The sequence below is a fragment of the Bos indicus x Bos taurus genome, chromosome 2 (genome assembly GCF_003369695.1).
Source record: "Bos indicus x Bos taurus breed Angus x Brahman F1 hybrid chromosome 2, Bos_hybrid_MaternalHap_v2.0, whole genome shotgun sequence".
Classification (NCBI taxonomy): domain Eukaryota; kingdom Metazoa; phylum Chordata; class Mammalia; order Artiodactyla; family Bovidae; genus Bos; species Bos indicus x Bos taurus.
Genome location: NC_040077.1, coordinates 42,741,414 through 42,754,189, shown reverse-complemented (window position 1 = coordinate 42,754,189; position 12,776 = coordinate 42,741,414).

Below are 12,776 nucleotides of genomic sequence, written 5' to 3'. Positions count from 1 at the left end.
AGGTTTTTATCTTCCTTGGTAAGAAAATTTCAAACTGTTTGCCAAAGCAGTCATACCATTTTATATTCCTAATCATTGCATATAACATCTACAGTTACTCTGTATTCTCATCAGTGTGTGGTATTGTCTTTTTTTTTTAATTTAAAACTTTACCCATTCTAACAGTTGTGTAGTAGTATTTCATTGTGTTTTAAATTTACATTTCCCTAATTACTAATGAAGTTGAACATTTTCTTCATGTGCTTTTCTAGCATCTGTATAATGTCTTCATTGAAATGTCCAATTGTTTAACCATTTTTTTTTCAGTTTAAATTAGTGTATAATTTATTTTGTTTTGTTTTTAATATAAATTTATTTATTTTAATTGGCAGTTAATTACTTTACAATATTGTATTGGTTTTGCCATACATCAACATGAATCCGCTACAGGTATACACGTGTTCCCTATCCTGAACCCCCTCCCACCTCCCTCCCCATACCATCCCTCTGGGTCATCCCAGTGCACCAACCCCAAGCATCCAGTATCATGCATCGAACCTGGACTGGCGATTCGTTTCTTATATGATATTATAAATGTTTCAGTGCCATTCTCCCAAATCATCTCACCCTCTCCCTCTCCCACAGAGTCCAAAAGACTGTTCTATACATCAGTGTCTCTTTTGCTGTCTCATATACAGGGTTATCATTACCATCTTTCTAAATTCCATATATACGCATTAGTATACTGTATTGGTGTTTTTCTTTCTGGCTTACTTCACTCTGTATAATAGGCTCCAGTTTCATCCACCTCATTAGAACTGATTCAAATGTATTCTTTTTAATGGCTGAGTAATACTCCATTGTGTATATGTACCACAGCTTTCTTATCCATTCATCTGCTGATGGACATATAGATTGCTTCCATGTCCTGGCTATTATAAACAGTGCTGCAATGAACATTGGGGTACACGTGTCTCTTTCAGTTCTGGTTTCCTCGGTGTGTATGCCCAGCAGTGGGATTGCTGGATCATAAGGCAGTTCTATTTCCATTTTTTTAAGGAATCTCCACACTGTTCTCCATAGTGGCTGTACTAGTTTGCATTCCCGCCAACAGTGTAAGAGGGTTCCCTTTTCTTCACACCCTCTCCAGCATTTATTGCTTGTAGACTTTTGGATAGCAGCCATTCTGACTGACGTGGAATGGTACCTCATTGTGATTTTGATTTGCATTTCTCTGATAATGAGTGATGTTGAACATCTTTTCATGTGTTTGTTAGCCATCTGTATGTCTTCTTTGGAGAAATGTCTGTTTAGTTCTTTGGCCCATTTTTTGATTGGGTCACTTATTTTTCTGGAATTGAGCTGCAGGAGTTGCTTGTATATTTTTTAGATTAATTATTTATCTGTTGCTTCATTTGCTATTATTTTCTCCCGTTCTGAAGGCTGTCTTTTCACCTTGCTTATAGTTTCCTTTGTTGTACAGAAGCTTTTAAGGTTAATTAGGTCCCCTTTGTTTATTTTTGTTTTTATTTCCAATATTCTGGGAGGTGTGTCATAGAGGATCCTGCTGTGATTTATGTCGAAGAGTATTTTGCCTATGTTCTCCTCTAGGAGATTTTTTCTTTTTAAAAAAATTTATTTATTTTAATTGGAGGCTAATTACTTTAAATATCAATATCAATAACCTCAGAAATGCAGATGACACCACCCTTATGGCAGAAAGTGAAGAGGAACTCAAAAGCCTCTTGATGAAATTGACAGTGGAGAGTGAAAAAGTTGGCTTAAAGCTCAACATTCAGAAAATGAAGATCATGGCATCTGGTCCCATCACTTCATGGGAAATAGATGGGGAAACAGGGGAAACAGTGTCAGACTTTATTTTTCTGGGCTCCAAAATCACTGCAGATGGTGACTGCAGCCATGAAATTAAAAGATGCTTACTCCTTGGAAGGAAAGTTATAACCAACCTAGATAGCATATTCAAAAGCAGAGACAGTACTTTGCCAACAAAGGTCCATCTAGTCAAGGCTATGGTTTTTCCAGTGGTCATGTATGGATGTGAGAATTAGACTGTGAAGAAGGCTGAGCACCAAAGAATTGATGGTTTTGAACTGTGGTGTTGGAGAAGACTCTTGAGAGTCCCTTGGACTGCATGGAGATTTGACCAGTCCATTCTGAAGGAGATCAGCCCTGGGATTTCTTTGGAAGGTATGATGCTGAAGCTGAAACTCAAGTACTTTGGCCACCTCATGGGAAGAGTTGACTCATTGGAAAAGACTCTGATGCTGGGAGGGATTGGGGGCAGGAGGAGAAGGGGACGCCAGAGGATGAGATCGCTGGATGGCATCACTGACTCGATGGACATGAGTCTGAGTGAACTCCGGGAGTTGGTGATGGACAGGGAGGCCTGGTGTGCTGCAATTCTTGGGGTCTCAAAGAGTCGGACACGACTGAGCAACTGAACTGAACTGAACTGAATTACTTTACAATATTGTATTGGTTTTGCCATACATCAACATGAATCTACCATGGGTTTCTGGTCTTATGTTTAGATCTTTAATCCATTTTGAGTTTATTTTTGTGTATGGTGTTAGAAAGTGTCCTAGTTTAACCATTTTTATATTGGAATGTTGCCTAATTGTTGTGCTTTAGAGTTCTCCATATATAGACAGAGGTAGTTTTCTATATATAGATTCCTAGATACAAATCTCTAGTCAGGTTAGTGATTTGTAAATATTTTTTACTAGTCTATGGCTTTTTTTTATATGAAAGCCTTTCATTTTTATATAGTTTAATGTTTTCTTCTAGGAGTAATATTTTGATGAAATATCAAAATAAATTTTGCCTGGTCCACTGTCACAATAATTACTCTGTTATCTTTTCTTACAGACATCTTATAGTTTTAGGCTTTACATTTAAATATATAATTTTAGTTAATTTTTGTATATAAAGTGAAGAAGGCTCAAATTTTTAAAATATTTTGCATATAAATATCAAATTGTTCAACATCATTTGTTGAAAAGACTGTCTTTATCCATTCAACTGCTTTCTGTACTTTTGACTCAGATCCATGCATGCATGTATATTAACTTGCTTCAGTCATGTCTGACGCTCAGCGACCCCATGGACTATAGCCCACCAGGCTCCTCTGTGCATGAGATTCTCCAGGCAAGAATACTGGGGTGAGTTGCCATGACATCCTCCATTGGATCTTCCCAACCCAGGGATTGACCTGCATCTCTTGCATCTCCTGTGTGGGTTATTTGCCACTATATAAGTTGCCATGGAGATATATTCTTAAATCTGTTCTGTTTCATTGATCCATTTGTTTATTTTTTTCTGCAATTCTAATTCAATAATGTTATTATTTTATTCCTTTTTTAAAATTATTACAAAATTTTATTGGGATATAGGTGACTTACAATATTGTGTTAGTTTCCAGTGTACAGCAAAGTGAAGCAGTTATACGTATACATATATTCACTCTTTTTTTGGATTCTTTTCCCTTGTGGGCCATTACAGACTGTTGAGTAGAATTCCCTATGCTTTACAGTAGGTCCTTATTAGTTATCTATATTATATATAGTAGTGTGTATGTATCAATGATGAAGACTTATTCTTTTAAACTTTTAAATTTATGTTGGCCTACAGTTATTATATGTAGAGTACATCATGAGAAACGCTGGACTGGAAGAAACACAAGCTGGAATCAAGATTGCTGGGAGAAATATCAATAACCTCAGATATGCAGATGACACCACCCTTATGGCAGAAAGTGAAGAGGAACTCAAAAGCCTCTTGATGAAAGTGAAAGTGGAGAGTGAAAAAGTTGGCTTAAAGTTCAACATTCAGAAAACGAAGGTCATGGCATCCGGTCCCATCACTTTATGGGAAATAGATGGGGAAACAGTGGAAACAGTGTCAGACTTTATTTTTTGGGGCTCCAAAATCACTGCAGATGGTGACTGCAGCCATGAAATTAAAAGACGCTTACTCCTTGGAAGGAAAGTTATGACCAACCTAGATAGCATATTCAAAAGCAGAGACAGTACTTTGCCAACAAAGGTCCATCTAGTCAAGGCTATGGTTTTTCCAGTAGTCATGTATGGATGTGAGAGTTGGACTGTGAAGAAGGCTGAGCGCCGAAGAATTGATGCTTTTGAACTGTGGTGTTGGAGAAGACTCTTGAGAGTCCCTTGGACTGCAAGGAGCTCCAACCAGTCCATTCTGAAGGAGATCAGCTCTGGGATTTCTTTGGAGGGAATGATGCTGAAGCTGAAACTCCAGTACTTTGGCCACCTCATGCGAAGAGTTGACTCATTGGAAAAGACTCTGATGCTGGGAGGGACTGGGGGCAGGAGGAGAAGGGGGCGACAGAGGATGAGATGGCTGGATGGCATCACTGACTCGATGGACGTGAGTCTGAGTGAACTCCAGGAGTTGGTGATAGACAGGGAGGCCTGGCATGCTGCGATTCATGGGGTCAAAAAGAGTTGGACACGACTGAGCGACTGAACTGTACTGAACAGTTAATTAACAATATTGTGTTAGTTTCAGGTATACAACAAAATGATTCAGTTATGCATATACAATTAATCTATTCTTTTTCAAATTCCTTTCCCAATGAAGTTGTTATAGAATATTGAGCAGAATTTCCTATTATTTCCTTCCCCAGTTTTATTGTTATTGACATATAACATACAGAACCTGATGGTTAGATACATGCATATATTAAAAAATGATTAACACAATAAAGATAGTTAACAACACCATCCTCTCATGTAATTATCTCCTTTTTGCGTAGTAATAACATTTAAGACCTTCTCTCTTAAGAACTTTTCCCTATTTTCTTCCCCAGACAGAAAAGGTTTTCACCAGTATGCTAAGGGCAATGGGTCCTCCCTCCCATCCCAAGACTCTGGTTCCTTAGTGGTGATAAGGAAAGCCAGGAAGAAGGATCTGAGTGGGGCTTCATTCTCTTCCCATGGTGGCTGATGTTCCCCTCTTCAAGGCTGTACCACAAGGGATGCCCTCTTTGGAATCACCAAGTTTTCTTCTTCTTTTTTTCCCTTTTATTCTGTGAGGTCCATGGAGAAGAGCTTACAAGTATATGTGGAATCTGTATCTCCAGTGTCCAGAGATCCCACACTTTGCCCAATCCACACTTGACTTCTACCAACATGTTAACAATTCTGACCAAATTATTCTCACAGTTTTCCAGCAACATCCGCTCCTGGTAAAAAAGGGCTGGCGTTCTGTATTTTATCTCCTTAGATTTTGGACTAGATGGGTTGAACTCTCTGATAGGTTCAAAAAAGCAAAAAATGTGCAGTTTCTTTGGCTTTTGTGTTTGTTGCTGTTGCTGTAAGAGGAAGAAAGTGGCTTCTTTACAGTTCTCTACATTCCAAGCAGAAACATGCCTTAATTTTAGCTTATGTGTACATACCACAGAATTGTTGCACTTTCAATCAGATTTAATCTCAGAGTCTCCTTCTAGGATGACCACCTAATAGGATAATTAATAGACTGTGTCCCAAAGCATCCAATCCAATAAAGAATTTATCATTTACTCATTCAGTCATTACCTCTGAATCTTCTTCAAGAAACCAGCAGGAAGCTAGGGCTCTGAGATGATAGCAATTGTTATTACTGAGCACAAATGGAAACTTATAAAATAAGTTTGAAGAAAATGTTTTTGGTAATCTCTCTGTGAGCTGAATATGCTCTGGTTCAATGGCAGAAAATGGGAAACGTCCATTTTGAAGTCCAAACTATTTTTCTTACTCACTTCATGGCAGATCTATAAGCCATTTCTCTGTTGTGTAATATTTAGGGTATTATTATCTTCAGTATAAAGAAACCAACAGGTGATTTAATTGTTTCTCAGCAGAGCAGCTGTCTCAAGGATTTTAGAGCTGCCTTTCTGCACTGTAGGTGATTTAAGTGCTGAGCTAAGTGAGTACCAATTTTCCAATTTTATGCCCACTTTATACTGTTTTGGTATTTTGACTCCAGTGAGATCAAGTTTCCCATTCATTTTACAGTGTACAGTCTAGTATCTACTTTAGGTATGATTCAGTTGAAGACTGGGAAAAATATACTAGAACAACCAGTTATTGCAATATGATCATTTTTAACTGAAACTTTTTAGCTGATGTAGAAAGCACTAGATAACAAATCTGTTTCAAACTATATATTGATATGGAAAAATTTCACCCTTTTCTTTTTGAAAGTGCTCTAAACTGAGTGCTTAATCTGAGAGGAAAAAAAATACAGAATGACTCATTTCTTTTATACAGGAGTAAATGTATTTATTCTGGTATAATTGATAGGATCTGCTCTAAAGTTTATGTGCCCTGAAATCATGTCTTTATTATAACAAAAGCTTATTGTGAAAACTTGGGGAAGTCACTTGTCTTCTTTGATTTCCAGTTTTTGAATGAAAATAATACATGGTCTTTCTGCTTTTAAAGATCAAAAATCAAATTAGGAATTTTGTTGAGTATTAAGAAATCCTACCAAGGATTAAGGATTAATTAATTAATCCTTAAGGTTAGCACTTAGTAGGTGCTAAATAAAAATTGGTTGGCTAGTATATTAGTAACTTTATTAGGAAATAGGATATAATACATCCCCAATATACCTTTTCTTGCTCCCCCCAGGCCATTAGATGGCTTCCCAGGTGGCGCCAGTGGTAAAGAACCCACCTGCCAATGCAGGAGACAAAAGAAGATGGATTCAATCCCTGTGTTGGGAAGATCCCCTGGAGAAGGGCACAGGAACCCACTCCAGTATTCTTGCCTGGAGAATCTCATAGACATAGGAACTTGATGGGCAGAGTTCCTATGGACAGAGGAACTCAGCCCATAGGATTGCTAAGAGTTGGACATGACTGAAGAGACTCAGCATGCACGCACGCAACTAGAGCACCTTTTAGTAATTATTGTAATATATATTAATCATCTATGTCTAGAATTTCCTTCTGGGTAGTTAACTCCTTGAGGGAAGTTTAATTATTCTTATATTCCTCAAATATAGTGTATAACCTAAGGCTGTAATTACTATAACAGTAAAACCTGACTTTATTGAGTATTATGTTTCAGTAGTTAAGTTCAGTGGTTTAGGTACATTATCTTATAAGACATTTTCAACTACTTTGGGAGACAGTTTAAACTCCTGGGGCACAGTTTTAAGGAACTTCTCACACATTTCTGGGTTCTACCATCAGGAATTCATGGTGAAGATTTAAGAATTATCCCTTCATGACTCTGGCAAGGGGAGCTAATGAGTAGATATGCTACCCATCTAGAGCATTCTCCATAACAAGATCTGCTCTAAATGAAAGATGGCCAGTTTTAACCCAGCTTGAGGAAAGGAGTTTTTTCCAATGCCAGACCCTTCCAGCTTTCCTCTCTTATCTAAGGGAAGAAAATAGTCAACATGGGTTAGGTCTTCAAGGATATATATTGTATTAACAAAACATTTTAAATCAACCACGGTGTGTTGTTATTTAGTTGCTAAGTCATATCCGATTATTTTGCGACCCCCTGGACTGTAGCCCTCTAACACCTCTGTCCATGTGATTTCCCAGGCAAGAATACTGAAGTGGGTTTCCATTTCCTTCTCCAGGGAATCTTTCTGACCCAGGGACTGAGCCCATGTCTCCTGCTCTGCAGGTGAATTGTTTGCCATTGAGCCACTTGGGAAGCCCAAATCAACTGTACTTCAATATTTCAATAAATTTTTTTAAAAAAGGAAATGGATTGTGAACACCACTACCAGGGAAGGGAGTAGGGTGCTGGCACTGGGGAAACTCACGTGAAATTCATAGCCCAGAGCTACAGGTCTGAGTCAATACTGAAATTTAATACAAAGATTATAGAATGCTCACTTCCCCCACACCTTACCACTGTACCAACAAAGCCCTAATATAGAAAGAGTGGATTACAGCTGGAAGAGTTATAAGATGCAAACTTCAGTCAGTCTGAAGATGTGGCAATAGGAACTTCCCAAACTTAAATGCAAAGAGAAAAAAGAATAAAAACAAACAGAACATCTACGAATTCAGAGACAGTATCAAAAGTTGTAACATATGTGTAATTGGAAAACCAGAAATAGGAGAAGAAATATTTGAAGTAATAATAGATTAGAGGTTTCCAAAATTAATGACAGACAGAAAACCATAGATTCAAGGAGATCAGAGAACTCCAAGCATGACAAATACCAAACCAAATCAAATACACCTAGCTATCTCATGTTCAAACCGTAGAAAACTAAAGACAAAATAAAAACCTTGAAAGAAGGCAGAGGGGAGAGGGGGAAATATATTTTATTTATAGAGGCGCAAGAATAAGAATAAAGCAGACTTCTTTCTTTAATTTAAATTTATTTATTTTTAATTGGAGAATAATTGCTTTATAATACTGTCTTGGTTTCTGGCGTGTATCAGCATGATTCTGCTATAGGTACACGTATGCCCACTCCCAATTCAACCCCTCCCACCTCCCACCCCATCCCACACCTCTGTGTTGTCACAGAGCTCCAGATTTGAGTTCCCTGTGTCATGTAGCAAATTTCCACCTGCTATCTAATTTGACATATGGTAATATGTATGTTTCAGTGCTACTCTCTCAATTCATCCCACCCTCTCCTTCCCACCTTGCATCCACAGTCTGTTCTCTATGTCTGCATCTCCACTGCTGCTCTGGAAATAGATTCCTCAGTACCATCTTTCTAAATTCCGTGCTGCTGCTGCTGCTGCTAAGTCGCTTCAGTCATGTCCTACTCTGTGCAACCCCATAGACGGCAGCCCACCAGGATTCCCATCCCTGGGATTCTCCAGGCAAGAACACTGGAGTAGGTTGCCATTTCCTTCTCCAATGCAGGAAAGTGAAAAATGAAAGTGAAGTCACTCAGTCGTGTCTGACTCTAGCGACCCCATGGACTGCAGCCTGCCGGGCTCCTCCCTCCATGGGATTTTCTAGGCAAAAGTACTGGAGTGGGGTGCAATTGCCTTCCGTCTAAATTCCATATATATGCATTAATATACAATATTTTTTTTCTCTTTCTGATTTACTTCACTTTGTATATAACAGGCTCTAGTTTCATCCACCTTATTAGAATTGAGTCAAATGTATTTTTTTTATGGCTGAATAATACTCTATTATATATATGTACCACAACTTCCTTATGCATTTCTCTGTCGGTGGACATCTAGGTCGCTTCCACGTCCTAGCTATTGTAAGTAGTGTTGCAATAAACATTGTGGTGCATGTGTCTTTTTCCATTATGGTTTCTTCAGGGTATACTCACAGTAGTAGGATTGTTGGATCTTATGGTAGTTTTATTCCTAGTTGAATTTCCATACTATTCTCCCTTGAAGTTGTATCAATTTGCATTCCTATGAACAATGCAAGAGGTTTCCCTTTTCTCCATACCCTCTCCAGCATTTATTGTTTGTAGATTTTTTGATGATGGCCGTTCTGACTGGTGTGCAGTGATATGTTATTGTAGTTTTGATTTGCATTCCTCTAATAATGAGTGATGTTGAGTATCTTTTCATGTATTTATTAGCCATCTATACGTCTTCTTTGGAGAAAAGTCTGTTTAGGACTTCTGACCACTTTTTGATTGGGTTGTTTGTTTATCTGATATTGAGCTGAATTAGCTATATTGTATATAGTATATATTGTATACTATATTGTATACAATATACTATATTGTATATTGTATATTTTGGAGATTAATCTTTTGTCAGTTACTTTGTTTGCTATTATTTCTCCCAATCTAAGAATTGTCTTTTAACCTTGTTTATAGTTTCCTCTGCTGTGCAAAAGCTTTTAAGTTTAATTAGGTCCCATTTGGTTTATTTTTTGTTTTTATTTTCATTACTCCAGGAGGTGTGTCATAGAGGATCTTGATGTGATTTATGTCAGAAAGTGTTCTGCCTATGTTTTCCTCTAAGAGTTTTACAGTTTCTTGTCTTACATTTAGGACTTTAATCTATTTTGAGTTTATTTTGTGTATGGTGTTAAGAAGTGTTCTAATTTCATTCTTTTACACATAGCTGTCCAGTTTTCCCAGCACCACTTATTGAAGAGACTGTCTCTCTCTCCATTGTATATTCTTGCCTCCTTTGTCAAAGATAAGGTTTTCCCATATATGCGCAAGGTTATCTCTCAGCTTTCTATCTTGTTCCATTGGTCTTTATTTCTGTTTTTGTCCCAGCACCATACTGTCTTGATGACTGTTGTTTTGTATATAGTCTGAATGCAAGTAGGTTGATCCCTCTAGCTCCATTCCTCTTTCTCAAGATTGCTTTGGTTGTTCAGGGCCTTTTGTGTTTCCATACAAATTATGAAAAATTTTTTCTTCTTTTGTGAAAAATACTCTTGGTAGTTTGATAGAGATTGCAATAAATCTGTAGATTGCTTTGGGTAGAATAGTCATTTTACAATATTGATTCTTCCAAGCCAGGAACATGGTATATTTTTCCATCTGCATATGTCATCTTTGATTTCTTTTATCAGCATCATGTATGGATGCAAGAGTTGGACTGTGAAGAAGGCTGAGCACCAAAGAATTGATGCTTTTGAACTGTGGTGTTGGAGAAGACTCTTGAGAATCCCTTAGACTGCAAGGAGATCCAACCAGTCCATTCTAAAGGAGATCAGCCCTGGGATTTCTTTGGAAGGAATGATGCTAAAGCTGAAACTCCAGTACTTTGGCCACCTCATGCAAAGAGTTGACTCACTGGAAAAGACTCTGATGCTGGGAGGGATTGGGGGCAGGAGGAGAAGGGGATGACAGAGGATGAGATCGCTGGATGGCATCACTGACTCGATGGACGTGAGTCTGAGTGAACTCCGGGAGTTGGTGATGGACAGGGAGGCCTGGCGTGCTGCGATTCATGGGGTCGCAAAGAGTTGGACACGACTGAACGACTGATCTGATCTGATCTGATCTGATTCCTTGGTATTCTCTTTTTTTGTTGCAATGGTGAATGAGACTGTTTCCTTAATTTCTCTTTCTGATTTTTTCATTATTAGTATACAAGAATTCAAGGAATTTCTGTATATTGACTTTATACCCTTAAAGCAGACTTCTAATCAGAACTCATGGAAGTAAGAAGGCAGAGGAGTGAAATATGTTAAGTGTTAAAAGAGAAAGATCACTATCCTAGCATTCAACATCCAGTGAAATTATTCTTCAGAAGCAAAGTAGAAATAAAGGCTTTCTCAGACAAATGAAAAATTAGGGAACTTGTCAACAGCAGATTTTTCCTATAAGAAATGTTAAAAGAAATTCTTTGGGCATAAGGAAAATAATATGGGTCAGAAACATGAATATACATAAAAAAAAGTTTGCATTAGAGAAGTAATGAGTGACTATTAAATAATTTTTTTTCATTCTTAAGGTAAAAAATAACTATTTAAAGCAACATTGATGGTAGTGTATTGGTGAGTTTACAATTGAATAAGAGAAAGCAATGTCAGTTATGTCATAAGAGATCAAAGGGAGAAATTGGGAATATCCTATTATAAGGTACCTGAGCTACATGAGGCAGTATAACATTATTTGACAGTGAACCAGACTAGTTTAAAATGTATATTATTAACTCTAGGATAATGACTATAAGGTAATTTTAAAGAGACATGTACCTGATAGGGGTCTTCCCAGGATGTGCTAGTGGTAAAGAACCTGCCTGCCAACACAGGAGATGGAAGATATGCAGGTTCAGTCCCTGAATGGGGAAGATCCCCTGGAGAGCCTGGCAACCCACTCCAGTATTCTTGCATGGAGAGTCCCATGGACAGAGGGGTCTGTCAAGATACAGGCCATGAGGTCACAAAGAGTCAGACACTGAAGTGACTTAGCATGCATACACGCACACACATTCTTGATAGGCTAAAAGAAGAGATGCAATAGACAAGGAAACAATTTAAAACAAATGAGGGAGGGAAAAAAGGATAAATGAAAAACATTAACAAACATTATAGATATTATGCCTGGAAAATCCCATGGATGGAGGAGCCTGGTAGGCTGCAGTCCATGGGGTCACGAAGATTCGGACATGAATGCGCAACTTCACTTTCACTTTCCCTTTCACGCATTGGAGAAGGAAATGGCAACCCACTCCAGTGTTCTTGCCTGGAGAATCTCAGGAATGGGGGAGCCTGGTGGGCTGGCGTCTATGGGGTCGCACAGAGTTGGACACGACTGAAGCAACTTAGCAGCAGCAAGGATATGGAAGACCTGAACTTCACTATCAAGCAACTTTACCTAATTGACAGTAAAGAATATTCAACCTAACAATAACAATACAAATTCTTTTCAGATTCACACAGAATATTCACCAGTATATAACACATTCTGAGCATAAATTATACCATATACACCATAAAAACCTAAAAGAATAGAAATCATAGAAAACCTTAAGAGAATTAAACTAGAAATCAATAATATTAAGAAAGCTGGAAAATCCCCAGATCTCTGGAAGTTAACCAAAACATTTTTAAGAACACATGGATCAAAAAAGAGTTCTCAAATTAAAAATGTTTTCTTACATTAAAAAAATTAAAAACTAAATTTAAGTAAATATAAAACTTATCAAAATTTGTGACATACCATGAAAGCAGAGCTCAGAGTGAAATTTATAGTATTAAATAGGTATGCTAGAAGAAAGACTTAAAATTAATAACCTAAGCTTTCACTTTAGGGAAACAGAGAAAGACGCAGGTAGACAGAAAATCTAAGTCAGGAGTAGCAGTCATAGGCATGTAAAGCACAGAAAAGTC